Genomic DNA, 9120 nt, shown 5'->3' on the forward strand with positions numbered 1-9120 from the left:
TGAGGAAATCAGTCTGAATTAGCCTGTTCAATCACAGAAATTAGGAAATGCCATTACTAATATCATTTTAATATGACAAATTTAATAATTAAATCAAATAATTATAGTAGAATATTTAAGTTAATTTTTAAGTTAATTTCTACTGTGTCGTGGCCCACAGGTTGAGGCACCCTGGCTTAAAGTGATATATTGTATGGGTTAGTGTTATAAATTATGGTACAAAAACCTGGCAATAACCAGCCAGTACATTTTTGGTAATTTTACAAACTTCTTAATTTCTCAATCTACGAAAATGTCAATAAAAGTCACTTTGTTAAACTGTAGAGTTGAATTTTCAACATCAAAGGTCAACAGAGCAGAAATCAACATCCCATAAAGCAATTCACAACCGTAAATAAACAGAAAACACTTGTGAAGCTCAAAATATGGAAAATGTTCATTCGATTTGTTTTACAGTGCATCTGAGTGTAAAAAGTTTTTGCAAAATGTTTGTGTTAGAGTTTTTGCAAAATATATGTGTCCATTAGGTTTATTTTTAATTTACAAAGTTTAAAAGGTAATGGAAACAGCTGTAAACAATCTCGAATAACAATGCTGTAGAATTATAACGTAGCCTTATTAAGTACATTTAGAGTGCTTTCACACCTTCCCTTGGTCTGGACCAAGGTTAAAAATTGAATATTGTAGCGTTTTCTGCAGTTTTTGTTCAGTTTTACACCAGACAGCCTGCTCTTAAACAGACCAAAAAGCAGTTACGTGACAACATCTACATCAGTCGTTATCTAAACTGCATTTTGATTGGTCAGACTTAATGAGCGAGAAACTGACTTGCACAACACAGTAAACAATGGCTGCATCCAAACTTGCCTACTACTCAGTAGGTACTAGGCTTGAATTTGATTTTACTATTCAACTGTTAGAAAGTATGTTCAATACAGTATGAATGCGAGTACAAATGGAACTCAGAAGTTCTATATGCACCCTTTGTCTTTATTATGTGACCTCATGAATTCTCTGGCGTAGCATAATGGGATAGCATAGCATCCATCAAATGCGCATTTCAGAATTTCATCCGGGTACTTCTTACATACGAATACTATGAATTCGGGCATACTACTCGGATAAAATACTGTTTTTATCATACTATATAGTAGTGTTGGCATGATATTGTAATTCAATACCAATCTGTACATAAATTTGAAAAACCATTTCCCCCTTACATTTGAGCGAAACATCAGCTGATTTATAAGTGGATTGTGCGCATGTCAGCTTATAAACAAACCAGCTGATCTTTGCCTCTTTTAAACACTCCAGTGTTTCTGTACCTGTGTTTCCAAGCAGTAAACAGCAGTGAGTTTGGTGAACAGATAACGTTTGCAGCCAATCACAGACATTTCTGTTAAGCATGTGAACACAATTGCAAATCAGCGCTGTTTAAGAACGCGCTCAAATGTTAGCAGGAAATGGACGTTTTTACAATTGCAGTACTGATAGAAATCGAATTTCAGTATCATGACAAACCTACTTAAAGAGTATGGAAGTATAAAATGTTGGACGCAGCAAAAAAAAAAAAAAAAATCAGAAGAAAAGTCAGCAGACCGTATAATTTTTGCATTTGGGTCGGTTCATGTTCTCACCACAAACTAACCATTCCAGGGTTCCTTTGAAAGCGTACTGAGACAACCTCTTCCAGCAGGTCTCGGTACACTTGTTGGATCCTCTTTTGTACCATTCACACCTGCCTAAATGAAATGAGACACGCATATCATGAAGAATATAGCACAGCATTTAGATGATGTGTTAAAACAGGGGCCAATGACTTAAAATCATGTCAGTGTCTTTCTCTAATGAACATGTTAATGACAGCAGAAAAATAACCACCACACAATGCACTGAAGTGAAAAATATGACCATTATTTAATAACTGATTCTCTGTAATAAACAATTTGAAAATATTTTACAAGGAGTCACAGACACAATATTTTACAAATTTTCCCTTTTTTTCTTTTTCTTTTTTTTGTTGTTGTCTGTACAAAAAAATGGAGCAACATGGACCCAGAGACGAGGCACTGAGCCCCCAACACACAATCCAATAAACGAACCAAAAGAAAAACGCTCACCATGATTTCAGACCTCAACTCATGAGTATTATCAGCAGTACTGTGTTTTTTTTTAAAATTGTTAATACATTTTAAAACCTCACTCATGTTAAATTCAGTTTCTCCTTTGTATTGTTTATTTTTTTTAATATATATTTTTGTACACATTTGTCACGGAGCACCAGACTAAAGACTACGTAATCACATACACACGTCTCGCTGATGGAAACGCGCCTACAATGGTGTTGCTTTGGAGGGGGAGGGGCTAAGGGAGAGTCTGAGCTAATGACTCCTCCCACTGGTTGCTTATACATCAGGCCCCTCCCCTTGCGCAAGCTGCGTCCACGTTTTAGCTTTTCATGTTGAATACTATTTTTTTTTCCACTTTTTTTTTTGGCAAAAGCAAATCGTTCAGACCACTTAAAAACAAGGACTTTTGTTCCACAGTGTACTTGGAATTGTGACACAAGACCGACACATTCATGATCATTTAAATCGCAGTGTCTCGCCAAAATGTGTTTTCCTATTTTGGGCCGTTCAGTGCCCCTGTACATCGACAGTGTTCCAGTTTTAAGACAGTTACACACTTCCCCCCTCCCAAAAAATAAAACGCGATAATACAAAACAAACAAATGTGGCAAAGTTTTAAAACAACTCACCAGAATAACAAGGCATATTTCCACCTTTCACACTCTTTCACCTGACATGAAATATAATTTTTGATTTTTTTTCACAATCAGGTTAAGAACGAGGTACATACTAACAATATAACATTAAATTTGTGGGTTAAAGGGAAAATTCACTCAAAAAATGAACATTGTCATCATTAATGCAACTCTTTGTTTTTTTCACATTTTTCTTATGTCAAAAAGAGCCTGATTTGAAGAATGGGGTCTGTGTGTGGACTGCAAGACAGCGCTGTAACATGAGGAGGCATAACTTGTAGTATGTTAGAGGCGTAACTTGAAGTTATGGAGACCCACATTTCGAAACTATATTGTTGGCAGAATGCCGCTTTACAACAGTTATTAATGTCTTCACCTTTCCCAAACCTAAACCCAACCATAACAGTTATTAACGTCTCCACCTTTCCTCAAGCCTAAACCCAATCATCAACATCATTAACGTCTACACCTTTTTCAAACCTAGACTCAACCATCATTATTAACGTCTACACCTTCCCCAAACCTAAACCCAACCATCATCATTATTAACGTCTCCACCTTCCCCAAACCTAGACTCAACCATCATCATTAACATCTACACCTTTTCCAAACCTCAACCCAACCATCATCATTAATAACGTCTCCACCTTCCCCAAACCTATACCCAACCATCATCATTAACATCTACACCTTTTCAAAAACTAAACCCAACCATCACAGTTATTAACGCCTCCACCTTTCCTCAAGCCTAAACCCAATCATCACCATCGTTAACGTCTACACCCTTTTCAAACCTAAGCCCAACCATCATCATTATTAACGTCTACACCTTCCCCAAACCTAAACCCAACCATCATCATTAACATCTACACCTTTTCCAAAACTAAACCCAACCATCACAGTTATTAACGCCTCCACCTTCCCCAAGCCTAAACCCAATCATCACAATCGTTAACGTCTACACCTTCCCCAAACCTAAACCCAACCATCATCATTAACATCTACACCTTTTCCAAAACTAAAACCAACCATCATCATTATTAACATCTACACCTTCCCCAAGCCTAAACCCAATCATCACCATCGTTAACGTCTACACCTTCCCCAAACCTAAACCCAACCATCATCATTAACATCTACACCTTTTCCAAAACTAAACCCAACCATCATCATTATTAACGTCTACACCTTCCCCAAGCCTAAACCCAATCATCACCATCGTTAACGTCTACACCTTCCCCAAACCTAAACCCAACCATCATCATTAACATCTACACCTTTTCCAAAACTAAAACCAACCATCATCATTATTAACATCTACACCTTCCCCAAGCCTAAACCCAATCATCACCATCGTTAACGTCTACACCTTCCCCAAACCTAAACCCAACCATCATCATTAACATCTACACCTTTTCCAAAACTAAACCCAACCATCATCATTATTAACGTCTACACCTTCCCCAAGCCTAAACCCAATCATCACCATCGTTAACGTCTACACCTTCCCCAAACCTAAACCCAACCATCATCATTAACATCTACACCTTTTCCAAAACTAAACCCAACCATCACAGTTATTAAAGCCTCCACCTTCCCCAAGCCCAAACCCAATCATCACCATCGTTAACGTCTACACCTTCCCCAAACCTAAACCCTACCATCATCATTAACATCTACACCTTCCCCAAGCCTAAACCCAACCATCATCATTAACATCTACACCTTCCCCAAGCCTAAACCCAACCATCATCAATATTAACGTCTACACCTTCCCCAAGCCTAAACCCAACCATCATCAATATTAACGTCTACACCTTCCCCAAGCCTAAACCCAATCATCATCATTATTAACATCTACACCTTTCCCAACCTAAACTCAAACATCATCATTAACGTCTTCACCTACTCCACACCTAAACCCGACCATCAACGTCTAAACCATCTCCAAATCCAAACCCAACCATGACGGTTATTAACGACTACACCTTTTACAAACCTAAACCCAACCATCACAGTTATTAACAACTACACCTTCCCCAAACTCAAACCCAACCATCATCCTTATTAACGTCTACACCTTTCCCAAACCTAAACCCAACCATCACAGTTAATAATGTACAGTCGTGAATTGCGAAGGTTTTCATACTTAATGTACTCACCATTGTACTGTTATTTATAATCACAGGTCAGCGAGTTGCAACAAGTCAGCGAGTTGCATGGTGGAGTTGCTAAGTGAATGAATATAATAATATATCAAATGAATTGGTTGTGGATAAATTTGGAAAAAACTCATGAAAACATTTGATGAAAATGTTCTCTGGTAAGTATTTCCGCCATCTTGCCAACAACATCTCGTTGTGACATCTCGCATGCTTCAATGGGGTCTCGATAACTGCAAGTTACACCTCTAACTTACTACAAGTTACGCCCCTTTATGTTATGCCCCCGTCTTGCAGTCCGCAGACAGATACACTATTTAAATGCATTTGAGCAAATGAATATATTTGTTTATAAATTAAATAACAAATTTTCTTCTCAGTCATTTGGAGTTTATTTTAAGGAGTTTAAAAGCCAATGCTTGCTGTATTTTACTTATTATATGTATGTGCTATATTTTTTATTTCAAATGTTCGATTTTTAAGATTTACTAGACTTAAATGCACTTATTGGAAATAAATGCTGTCTATAATTTGGTCTGAAATAGTCTTTGAGTTTGCTTAAATGATGAATCTTTCATTTATAGAGACAAACTATCCTCTTAACTTTTGCACATCATACTGACACCTTAGTTTTTGCCATCAAGGTTAAGGGCAAAAGCTTAAACAGTCTTTCGAAAGCCTTTTGCTTACATTACCACCTATGACATTGCACATATACCCAAATTTTTTTATCCATTTGTAGGTCTCATTGAGGTCTAAAATATAAGCAAACAGGAGTCATAAGGGATCGTGTCAGGATCAGGATTGCATTCAAGTTCAAATATTAGTGATATGTACAGTATGAAGCTTAAGTGTCTGCGTGACATTTAGCATAGATACCTCAATTTTCTCCAATCAATTTAGTTGTGCAGGTGGAGGACAACAAACAAACTGAGACTTAGCAAGAATCATGTGCACTAGCATCAGACATGCATCCTTCACCTTTCTTATAAGGTGTGTAAAAAACAAAACAAAGACATGACATCCTGACAGCCATTGATGAGAAAATAAACAACAGCTCACCCAAAACCACTCATTCCCTCACATCATGCACAAGTCGCTTTCGTAAAACACTAAAAGGACAAACATGAGCTTTCTAAATGATAAAAATGAATGTTATAAAGGTTTTGAATAACATGAAGGTGAATAAATGAGGAATATACAGCTTTAAGAGGGAATGTTCAACATGTTAGGTGCTGTCTTTTCTTTAAAGAAAACCGAACAAGCAAATAAAACAGGCTTTAACAGATTTTTGCCTAAACATTCGTTTTGATACGGATCGTTCCTTCAACATCGACACTGACAATACTCTCAAAACACTTCTCGGAAAAATCGCCACAGTTATTTCACGTAACGGCAAACATCGATTCGTTTCCTCAACAATCAGCAAACCATCATACACAAACAAAACACTCATCAGACCTACCAGACAAATAAACTACGGCAGTAGAAATCGCTAACCAAACTCATCCAGCCTGATCTCACGAGAAAACTATTTTACGTTTTGTCAGTTTAGTGGGGAATTCGTACAAATTCGATTTCAGTCGTACGAAAATGTTACGCCCCATTCATACGGGGCGTCAGCGTCAACGCTTCCCATTCACTTTGAATGGGTGACGTCAGGCGTTGCCGAACTGCATTGTGGCTCCGTCTGCGCCGCTTCAGAAGCATTGCTCGCTGCATAAGTTGGGACTAGCTCAACTTTTCAAGCGCCGACGGAAGCGTCAGCCAATCAGATCGCTGTATGCAAATACACCAGCTCAGACAGTGGCCTATTGCTGACTGAATTTCATTGGCTGACGCTTCTATGATGATCGCTTCAGCCCCAACTTCAGACACACCTTCAGTCAAGCGTTGACGCTGAAGCCCCGTGTGAATGGGGCGTAAGATTTTAAAAGGAGTCGTGGACTAAAAAGGAGTCATTGGGGGATAAGCAAATCCTACTAGCAACCCCAAGGGTTCATATTTGGTCCACTTCTCTTTAGTATTTATATGTTGCCTCTCGGTCAAATCCTGCAAAAATTTGGAATTAGATATCATTGTTATGCCGATGACACACAGATCTATATTAACACTTCCCAATTCATCGGCATCAATGTCATCGCTTAATGCTTGCTTAACTGAAATTAAAGCTTGGATGCAACATAATTATCTTAAACTGAATAGTTCAAAACCAGAGATTTTATTGGTTGGCACTCCTTCTAACATCAAGAGTTGTAGTGAATTAATGTTCACGGTTAATGGGTCTGTCTTATCACCATCACCGTAGGTGTGTAATATCTTGGTGTTCTCCTGGACTCCCTGCTAAGTCTGAAGCCTCATTTTAAACATGTAACTAAAACGACCTTTTATCATCTTCGAAATATAGCCCGCTTACGTCCTTTCCTCTCGAGGCCTGAAGCTGAAATACTCGTCCATGCCTTTTTCACGTCTTGAATTTTTGCAATTCTCTGTTCGGAGGGTTACCAGCTAATTCTTGCATGATTTTACAATACATCCAAAATTCTGCTGCACGTGTGTTGACACATACAGTTGAAGTCAGAATTATAAGCCCCCCTTTGATTATTTTATTTATTTTTAAATATTTCCCAAATGATGTTAAACAGAGCAAGGAAATTTTCACAGTATGTATGATAATATTGTTTCTTCTGGATAAAGTCTTTTTTGTTTTATTTAGGCTAGAATAAAAGCTGTTTTTAATTTTTTAAACACCATTTTAAGGTCAAAATTATTAGCCCCTTTGAGCTCTATTTTTTTAATAGTCTACAGAACAAACCATTGTTATACAATAACTTGCCTAATTACCCTAACCTGCCTAGTTAACCTAATTAACCTAGTTAAGCCTTTAAATGTCACTTTAAGCTGTATAGAAGTGTCTTGAAAATCAAGATTCTTTTATTTACTGTCATCATGACAAAGATAAAATAAATCAGTTATTAGAAATGAGTTATTAAAACTATTATGATTAGAAATGTGTTGAAAAAAATAAACTCTGTTAAACAGAAATTGGGAAAAATAATAACAATTATACTTATAATAATTATTACTTATATACTAATAATTCTGTATTTAACTGTACATCATCTCAGTCTTACATCACTCCTCTACTCCAACAGCTTCACCGGCTGCTCGTAAAGTCTCGCATTGATTTTAAGACATTGATTTTTACATATAAAGCGGTTCATGGTTCTGTTCCAGGTTACATTTGTGACCTGATATCCATTTCCGAGATTGCCTCTCGCTGTCTACGCTCTGCCTCGGGTCCTACGCTGTTTCAGCCTCGCTGCAAACTCAGCACCATGGGAGGTAGGGCGTTCTCTTTCCGCACACCCAAACTGTGGAATGCTCTTCCCATAATTATTAGGAACGCTGGTTCCCTGGACGGTTTTACGAAGCTACTTAAAACTCACATTTTTAGGACTGTTTTTAATTTGTGATATCTTTTATTCTTCCTGTGTTTTTTACTGTATTTTTTTTATTGTTTTACTCTGCTTTGTTCTTACTTTCTCGTAAGCGCTTTGGGTTTTAGAAAAGCACATTTTAAATAAAATGTATTATTATTATTATTATTATTATTTTTATTATTATTACTAAATTGATCGAATGGGATCAGGGTGGGGCCAAGCTGGAGCGTTCACTCTGGTCCCCCGGGCTCTGCAATGGTTGGGGAAATTCCAAATTGAACCAAAACAAACAAATACGATTGGCTCAAGATTGCCAATGAAAATTCAGAAAATGCAACCAGAGGACCTGGGACTTTAAAATGAAATATTGTACAAATGAGATCGAACAAATTCATACGAATTAGCCACTAAATCAAAACGTTACAAATTGCCTTGAGATCGTATTGGACTCATTCCATAGGTTATATAAAGAGGCCTATTCAACTCCAACACATGCTCCACGAACACCTCAGAAGCAAATCAAAAGTTCGATCAAATTAAGAGTGAGGATCTTACAAAGACTGTGCTTAAAAAAATTTAATGTCAACCGTGAGAAAAGAAATGCTTAAGGTGCTTGTTACGTTTGTGTACTCGTGAGCTGAAGGATATGGCAAACGCTCAATAATAAAGATTAACTCATTCCCTTATGTCAGTCAGGTTGTGATGATGTTTGGAGGCACTGGCTGTGTTCAGAAAAGTAGCATACTAGCGT

At 37.3% G+C, this 9120-nt stretch overlaps 2 long non-coding RNA genes across 3 annotated transcripts; both read right to left on the reverse strand.

Annotated features, from left to right (window-relative positions):
* Nucleotides 1–1893: 1893 nt before the first annotated feature.
* LOC147843684 (uncharacterized) lies at nucleotides 1894–8060 on the reverse strand. 2 transcript variants are annotated; one of them, XR_015494382.1, is made up of 4 exons: nucleotides 4753–8060; nucleotides 4447–4581; nucleotides 4088–4222; nucleotides 1894–3500 (listed from the first exon to the last, which is right to left on the reverse strand). It is a non-coding gene; the product is annotated as an uncharacterized LOC147843684 (long non-coding RNA). The 2 variants fall into 2 exon arrangements; XR_015494383.1 differs by lacking the exons at nucleotides 1894–3500; nucleotides 4753–8060 and having other exon boundaries at nucleotides 4005–4222; nucleotides 4404–4659.
* LOC147843685 (uncharacterized) lies at nucleotides 3735–3983 on the reverse strand. The gene is made up of 2 exons (XR_015494388.1): nucleotides 3864–3983; nucleotides 3735–3817 (listed from the first exon to the last, which is right to left on the reverse strand). It is a non-coding gene; the product is annotated as an uncharacterized LOC147843685 (long non-coding RNA).
* Nucleotides 8061–9120: the final 1060 nt, after the last annotated feature.

The sequence above is a fragment of the Danio rerio genome, chromosome 6, assembly GCF_052040795.2.
Source record: "Danio rerio strain M-AB ecotype USA chromosome 6, GRCz13ab, whole genome shotgun sequence".
NCBI classification, from domain to species: Eukaryota; Metazoa; Chordata; class Actinopteri; order Cypriniformes; family Danionidae; genus Danio; species Danio rerio.